Here is an 8,502-nt window from a genome sequence, read left to right as displayed (position 1 = left end):
TCCACTAGTTATTTATTAAATAATGATAAGAAGGCCTATCTTTCCCTATTGCTATACAGATGTTCCCTGCCTATTTAAATAACTATCTTGCTTGTCAATCGTCTGAAAGTCTCAAATGAATCAGTCTGTGGTCCAAAACTACTTCTAGCTGGCCCTACCACTATTCTAACCAATGTTTTTTTCAGGACTCCACGTTAGTACGCTATTCTTAGTCACTTTTCACTTTCTGTATCAGTACTTGCCAGTCTTTCACAATGTCTTTGGGTCTTCCTCCCTCTTTAAGGATATTTTTCCAACACAGCCTTTTGGTCTCTTTCATCTTTTCACTGTTCAGGTTGCTATCTCTTTTTAAGGTTGGTAATATATAACCTCTTATCTGGGACATGATGTCTTGGGGCTTAGGATTCCCCCCCTTTCCTTGTGTTGTTAACTCTGAGTATCTTTTCCCCTTAATTGGTTCACTTGACTTCTCTTTGTATTTATATAACTCTCTCTCGTATTTTTATAAGTCTCTCTGTGATATTCTCCACCCTTTACCTCTTGACTTATAGGTGTTTTCTCCTATTCCCACCGTCTTTGGTGCCCCTGCCATAGTGATCTCTCTTTCAGGTTTATTTGTGATTCATATAAGTCTCTCTCTGATACTTTCCACTCTTTACCTCTTGGCCTATGAGGTATTTTCCCCTCTTCCCTGAGTACAGTTACACTATATTGACTTCAAGTTCAATGTATCATCAATTCCTCCTGCTTTATAACAATTCCCCCGACGGCCTCCCGGTTCTCCCATTCTCACGGTTACCTCTGACTCTCCAGGGGAACGTCGCTAGGGCCTGTTCGCTCTGGTTCTCTGTCTTGCCAACTCTGTCGGTGTCCCACTCTCAGTCATCTCTCTAGGACACGGTACGTCTGCTAGTAAGCAGACGTCTCGCTGCCTGCTTGGATTAGTGGTTTCAGTGTCATTGTACCGGCGCAATTTGTACCACAAAGTCTTTGTGGTCACACCACCACTGGTATTCTGTTCCCGTCTCCCTCTCACTGCATGTAGACGCTGGGCTTCCAGCGTCTTGTTCACACATTCAGGCCACTTCTGAAAGTCATGGGCTCTGCGGCTCTCTTCTTCTCCACCTCTCGCAGGTGTCACAGTGTCAGGGGACTTCCCTTGCTTATGCTTTCCACTCACTCTCTGGATTTCGCTAAATCTCAGTGAATGTTGTTCCTCCTTCTTCTCCTCGATCATCATTTTACTCGTCTCAGTTATATGAGGTCTCTCCTTAAAGAGACAGAACTTCTTTCTTGCTTGCAGATGTCTATTTCAGTTTTGACTCTTGCCCAATCTCTGGCTTCAATAGTGTTCTGCATATCTGGTAATATCTGGTAATCCCATACACGTCATCACAGGAAATAGTTTAGGGAGTTCCTCACAGGAACAGGCGTCCTTGTCCCCAAAGGGGGTGTCTCTCCCAGTGAGGTCCCACTTGCCTTGACCCTTAGGGAGGGTGTTGTGGAGCGGGCTCACCCCCTTAGCCTCATGGGGGAAGGGCCAGCCTTTGGGGAGAAGGGATGAATTTTCTTGTTCGGCACAGTCCTCATTACCTATTAACCCAGTGTCTGAATTTTGCCACACGTTTTGTTGTCTTATGTTAGTGAGCTTTTATACTGTGCACTTCACCACAGTAGTGCTCTTTGAGCGCTGTAGCCTTGTCCGTGTGGGTGAAATGTGACCTGTGGTCTGTGGGTGAGAAGGAAATGCAAATAAACATAAGCAGGAATTGGCAACAGCGGTAGAAAGTCCGAGATAGACCAGAAGACAAAGGTTACCTGGGTGAACAACATGAGGATTGAGTAGTAGCATTAGCTGGGATGCATGTACCGTAGTATGGGTAAGGGTATGAAGAGAGTAAGGGGCTGTCCCTAATGAGCAAACAAATGATCTTGTCATTTAGGAGTGCAGTGTGTTGTAGGTTTAATTATAAGTAAGGTTGTGGATGTATGGTAGCCTTGAGCCGTGCTCAAGAGTTCCTGGATGTTGTGGAGGCTTAGAGACCAGATATTTGTGTTGTGTCCCTTGTGGGGAGTCCTTAAGAGACCTGGTTCTCTGGAGCCCACGGACAGAGGTGTCAGCGTTGAGAGTTGGCTGTATGCGCAAAGAAAAGTTGGAGGGCACAAAAGGGCCAATGACAAATGAGTCGCCCCTGGAGCCCTACTCTAATAGCATCCCATGGCAGGGAGAGAATGAGGGTGTACACTTATGTAACTGTATAATGTAACATATTTTTAACATAACAAATAAAATTATTTATTAGGCCTTTAGTTACACGCCAAGCACTGTCACACAAAACCCCAAAATACATGCACACTTTCACCACTAGGAGAACAGAACTAATGCATGAATCTGCCACCAGTGCAACACAGCTGAGCAGCCATATGCAAGGAAAAACAGGCTGAACTCTTCAGGATCGATACAAGGATAGCCTCCCTCAATTATAATAGCCCAACTCAAAGATGGCCTAGGAGCCCCATGCCCAAAGACCACCAGCTCCAAAGCACAACCTCCACGGGTAGTTGAATACAGAAAAGAATGCAGTGGGCTCTGGTGGTGCCTATAGAACGTTTCCAAAGTTAGATTCAAGCTCAGCAAGGTCCAGGCAAGCACTCAGCTGAATCCAACACAGTCGGGTAAGCCCAGGGAAGCATCCTCCACACAGACACCACCAGCAAAGTTCAGGCTAGAGTGAGCCAGGGCCAGGACTCTGCACCCAATGTCACCCCACAAAGGAGGAAGGGGAGGACAGAAAGAGGTATGTTAACCTATCCCTTGGACTCCAATTCCTCCACATACCACTGCAGATCTTCTGGAATCTGTTGGGGACACAATTCTCTGCACTTGGTTTGGATGAGGAAGGCCCAGGGGACTCCACGGGAATGGGAATACTGAAGCACTGGCACCGTTGCGAACAGTGCCAGTGCTTCAGTGAAAAATCACCCGGTCAGGACTCCTGATAGTTCTCAGCCCTTACGGTCAGACTCGGAGTGACCCGTCCGGTAAAGGTGCCGGTGACCATTGTTACTGACACTTTTTTCAAGACCGGGTCACTCATTGTGTTTTGCCCAATCAATTAAGAGTCCTTGTTGAGAAAGATTTCCTTTTTCACCTTTCCCTCCATAGACAAGTGTATAGTTACAGGATCTAAGTTCACGTGCAAGACAATCCTTAAGAACTTGAGACACAAATAAATATATAGACACGCACCCGATCGTCTGCGTCTGAGTCGGGCAGCTCCACGGCGATGTTCTCAGAACATTCCCCCATAACATGCACCCAGCATTTGAGCCAGCTGCATGCGGAGACCAGCATGCATCCAACATGCATCAGCTTGCCCTGATCCCTGCAAAAAAGCAAGATACAAGCCCATTGCCTCTCCTTTCTGCTGCTTGAGCATCAATCATGGTTTTAAATACAGAGCATATTTTGGCACAAAGTCTCGTCTTTGGCACTTGGAGAGAGTTCCTCGGACCTGTAGTTGAGAGTTGAGCTCTTGGCAGCACAGCTTTGTGTTTTTGTGACACACAGGTATAAATGATGGACTGGAGGTCCTTCCTGTATGGTCTTTGACATCTGACAGTAATTTAAGCAGAGGATGCATGACTTCATAGAAAATCGTGACAGCCACTGGAAGCGGTCGGGCAGGATGATAAGGCATGGCCTTGGTTGCGATATGTATCAGGGTGTGAAGTAATGTGTGTCTTTTCTGTAGAGAGGGGGATTGGCAAAGGATGTGCCTTATATCATATAAAGTGTCACCCGCTGGAAGAATCCGCATATGATGTAATCAGAAAGGAGAGGAACTCGGAGAGCCTTGCGTCTGCTTTCCAGAGGCCCACGCAATCTATCTGCCATGAAGACCAGGGGAAGCAGGTCCACGGCCAAGGTTTATCCCGATATGCCCTTAGCTCATGTCAGTAGCCAGCTCACTGCAAGATAAGTCTGAAACTAACCACGATCTCGCGGCACTTTCAGCCTAGTAACGAGGAGCGGTTACCTTGGAGTCCTGCCTGTGTCAATGGCGGATCTTAACACCGCGCGTTTGTGCCGCAGCATAGGAGGTATACCTGTCGGGCTGTGCCTGTTTCACCTTTATGACTGGGATCACTGCTGGTTTAATAGTAGTGTGGATTTAGTCTCTGTACTCCTGAAGAGTAGAAGTAATTTCATCACGGCTATGCTTCTGATCTTTTTCCTGATTTTTGTAAATGCGTGTAAAGTGTTTCCAGAAACCGGCCACGTGTGCATGCTAGATCATAGGACGCATGCCGCTGAGGCCAGTCTACTCATTATCAAGGCCTATGGCCGCCTCCATCGCTTCCTTACCCAAGTCGCTGCTCCCTAGCTTTCCAGGAACATGGAAAGCATATGACTCTGTGGGAGTTCCGATTAACGTAAGATGTGTCTACTGTACACCTCCACGCCTGAGGGACACCACAGTGGCAGGTCCTGCCTGAGTCACATGACTCCCTTGGAAGAGACTGCTGCGCTGACTCTGTCCTGGTGATGTCTGTCTCTCTGATCACCCCTGCGTTTCAGAAAGGTGCTGTAACCACATGTCTTCAAGGAGCACCGCATCCACCCTCTAGAAGTAGTCAAGCAGCTCCTAGTGACCAAGGAGCACCGCAGCCACCCTCCCGAAGGAGTCAAGCAGCTCCTAGAGACCAAGGAGCACCGCAGCCACCTTCCCGAAGGAGTCAAGCAGCTCCTAGAGACCAAGGAGGTGCGCATCCACCCTCCAGAAGTAGTCAAGCAGCTCCTAGAGACCAAGGAGCACCGCAGCCACCCTCCAGAAGTAGTCAACCAGCTCCTAGAGACCAAGGAGCACCGCAGCCACCCTCCTGAAGGAGTCAAGTAGCTCCAAGAGACCAAGGAGCACCACATCCACCCTCCAGAAGTAGTCAACCAGCTCCTAGGGACCACGGAGCACCGCATCCACCCGCCTGAAGTAGTCAAGCAGCTCCTAGAGACCAAGGAGCACCGCAGCCACCCTCCAGAAGTAGTCAACCAGCTCCTAGAGACCAAGGAGCACCGCAGCCACCCTCCAGAAGTAGTCAACCAGCTCCCAGAGACCAAGGAGCACCGCAGCCACCCTCCAGAAGTAGTCAACCAGCTCCCAGGGACCAAGGAACACCGCATCGACCCTCCAGAAGTAGTCAAGCAGCTCCTAGAGACCAAGGAGCACCGCAGCCACCCTCCATAAGTAGTCAACCAGCTCCCAGAGACCAAGAAGCACAGCATCCACCCTCCAGAAGTAGTCAACCAGCTCCCAGGAACCGAGGAGCACCTCATCCACCCTCCAGAAGTAGTCAACCAGCTCCTAGAGACCAAGGAGCACCGCAGCCACCCTCCCGAAGGGGTCAAGCAGCTCCTAGAGACCAAGGAGCACCGCAGCCACCCTCCCGAAGGAGTCAAGCAGCTCCTAGAGACCAAGGAGCACTGTAGCCACCTTCCCGAAGTAGTCAACCAGCTCCCAGAGACCAAGGAGCACCGCAGCCACCTTCCCAAAGGAGTCAAGCAGCTCCTAGAGACCAAGGAGCACCGCATCCACCCTCCAGAAGTAGTCAACCAGCTCCTAGGGACCAAGGAGCACCGCATCCACCTTCCAGAAGTAGTCAAGCAGCTCCTAGAGACCAAGGAGCACCGCAGCCACCCTTTTGAAGGAACCAAGCAGCTCCTAGAGACCAAGGAGCACCGCAGCCACCCTCCTGAAGGAACCAAGCAGCTCCTAGAGACCAAGAAGCACCGCATCCACCCTCCAGAAGTAGTCAAGCAGCTCCTAGAGACTAAGGAGCACTGCATCCACCCTCCAGAAGGAGTCAACCAGCTCTTAGAGGCCCGAATGCCGACAAGGAAGACGCTGTGCCTCCGCACTACCTGCGTAGCGTAAATCTAGACTCAGTCCCACCTGTCTATACACAAAATCATGAATCATTCTTGCTGTGCTGGGCTGTTGAGTGCTCCATTCCTTCCTAGCTGGGCTCCACAAGCCACAGCATAGTCCAACATTTGAACAGTCCCTGTTGGACGTCAATTTAAGGAGGATAGCTCGGGAGGATAGCTCCGGGGCAACGTGCTCGCCTTGGAAGCAAGACGACACGGAGCATCACAGGTTCGATCCCCGGGTCTGCGCTTAGAAACCTCTGGACATTAAGCGCGTTATAAATAACCTATCATATCCTATCAAAGATCACGTTTATCTATAGAGAAGGCATCATGCCTGCGGTACCCATCACTCTCCCGTCAATTCTACACTGCTATGTTCGCTATTGTCTCTTCATATACATTGCTTCGCTGCTGAGATCCTCGGCGACGAAAGAGGCGTTTATACATTTCCAGCAGAAAAGACCCAATTTTGGTCAACTCCAGGTAGACTTCACCCTTAGATGCTCACCATGGCAGCACATGTAATAAAACTGGAACCATACAGAGAAGATTAGCATGACCTCTGCGCAGGGTGACATGCCAATTTGGGAAGTGTTCCTTAAAAGGACTTCACACATAGCTTGCCGTACTGCTCCCACGAAAAAATAGGTGTTGCTATCGTGTAGTTAGAAAGTATTTTGAGGTGAAACCCAACACACACACACACACACACACACACTCTCTCGTGGGAGTGGTCAAATGACAACTGAAGTTGGATGGGAAACTGTATTCACAATCTCCGCCTGCAACCTCTACTGCCATTGAGAGCCGATATCAAAGATATGCAAAACAACACAAAATGCAAAGAGGCAATAATGCCTCTTCCAAGAAAGCTGCTTCCAATTTGGGCCTGCCGGGCCGGAGGGGGCCGGGGCAAGGCTGGCAGGAGGGCTGGAGGAGGGTTGGATTGTTCATGGAAAGAACCTCCTCCAAGCCACAAGCGTTCCGCTTCTATCTTTGGCTCCCGGTGTGCCCTGTGAACGCGGCCGGCGTGTCCTCGTGATGACACCGCAGACTGACGTCACAAGCAAAGCCAATTGGGAGCGCGGCTGGCCTGCAAACACTGCAGGGTGGAAGCAGCTTGTGTTTTGGGATCCTTGATTCTCTACACATGTGGCAGAAAGTTGTACGGGGATGCCAGGAATAGCAGGCCGTGACGCTGTGGCCTATATGCGCACGAACCTACCAGCTGCACCGGGGAGCCTAGTTTGGCCGTTCACTCATGGCAGCTGAAGAACACATGAGAAACCCTACACACTTCCTGCCATGGATTCGGCGCGGTGCACGGTGACCGACAACGCCATTACTTTCCATGAATGGGGAGTGTTACGGGGGAGGCTGGCCATGGGCATCGGAACAGCCCCCCTCAACCCCACCCCCCACCCCGGGACACTATGGGGCACCAGTGTCACGGAGGCATTATGCCTCGGAGGATGGATGGGTGGGGCTGGTCCAGGACATCCCACCAACCCCCGCCCTGAGGTGCTCTGGGGCGCCAGCACCTGGGAGGCTTGGTGCCTCTAGGGGTATCAGGTCTGGCCCTGCCGGCTCATGCGGACCCTGGCTTTCTTCTGGGCAGAGGGCCCCATGGCACCTGCTTACTCAGGTTGGGCCTGCAGACCACAGTAACAGACACACACACTCAGACCATTCCGTTATGGGGTCGGCAGCCGTTCTGTCGCAGGTGCCTGCAGGGCTCCCTTTTATTGTCTTGGCCCATTTTAAAAGAGCAATGCCTATGGGAGGGACACATCTCCTTAAAGTGGAAACACACGCGGGAGGGTTCACTACACAACATCCCTCCTTTTTCATTAGGAACAAAACAAACGGTATTACAACGTACAGTGCTTTAAGTGGGGTAAGAAACTGAGAGGGGCCCTCATTTGGAGGCGTGGCCTAAATATGATGGGTGTGGCCTAATTAGTGGGCGGGGCCTAAATGTGACATGGTAAAATTGGTCGGGCCTACATTACTAAGTACATATTGTGTAGCAGACTGCTTGCTACATGGCTTAAAGTATAACAAATCAAAGCTCAAGGGGATTATTTATTTACGTGGTTTACTGCACTGAACATAGCTTATCTTATTTGTGAACTAGATTTTATGCTACCCATGCCTGCCACTTATGCCTTGCCCATGCATTCTTTATAGAACAAAAATTGGCAATAAGTTCACATTGCTAGTGAGTCACATTGCAAAAGAAAACATTGCAAAAGAAAAAGAAAAAAAATGTTTATTTGCCCGGTGGCATTTTAAAATGCTCATTTGCAACAGTTAAATACACCGCAAACCACTTGTGACAATTAGAATTTTCAGGAATATTGAAAAGTTAGGCAGTGCCAAAGACAGTATTCTAATGCCATAGTGGGATGTTATAGCCCAGGGCCAAGGCCTTATCTGGTGTATTGGCCCACACTCAAGTAACAGGGGTAGGATTTGTCAACACCCGATTGAAGCCCCTCTCCCATTTTGTTATGAAATTAGAATACAGCAAAGTCCCAACCATGAGTCAAAAACAAAAGGTGCTTTGTACA

At 49.6% G+C, this 8,502-nt stretch overlaps 1 non-coding gene across 1 annotated transcript; it reads left to right on the top strand.

Annotated features, from left to right (window-relative positions):
- Positions 1–6,429: 6,429 nt before the first annotated feature.
- On the top strand, positions 6,430–6,535 carry LOC138528992 (U6 spliceosomal RNA). The gene has a single exon (XR_011284358.1). It is a non-coding gene; the product is annotated as a U6 spliceosomal RNA (small nuclear RNA).
- Positions 6,536–8,502: the final 1,967 nt, after the last annotated feature.

The sequence above is a fragment of the Ambystoma mexicanum genome, chromosome 7q (genome assembly GCF_040938575.1).
Source record: "Ambystoma mexicanum isolate Mex_15411 chromosome 7q, UKY_AmexF1_1, whole genome shotgun sequence".
NCBI lineage: Eukaryota > Metazoa > Chordata > Amphibia > Caudata > Ambystomatidae > Ambystoma > Ambystoma mexicanum.
This window is presented reverse-complemented; position numbering and strand designations above follow the sequence as displayed.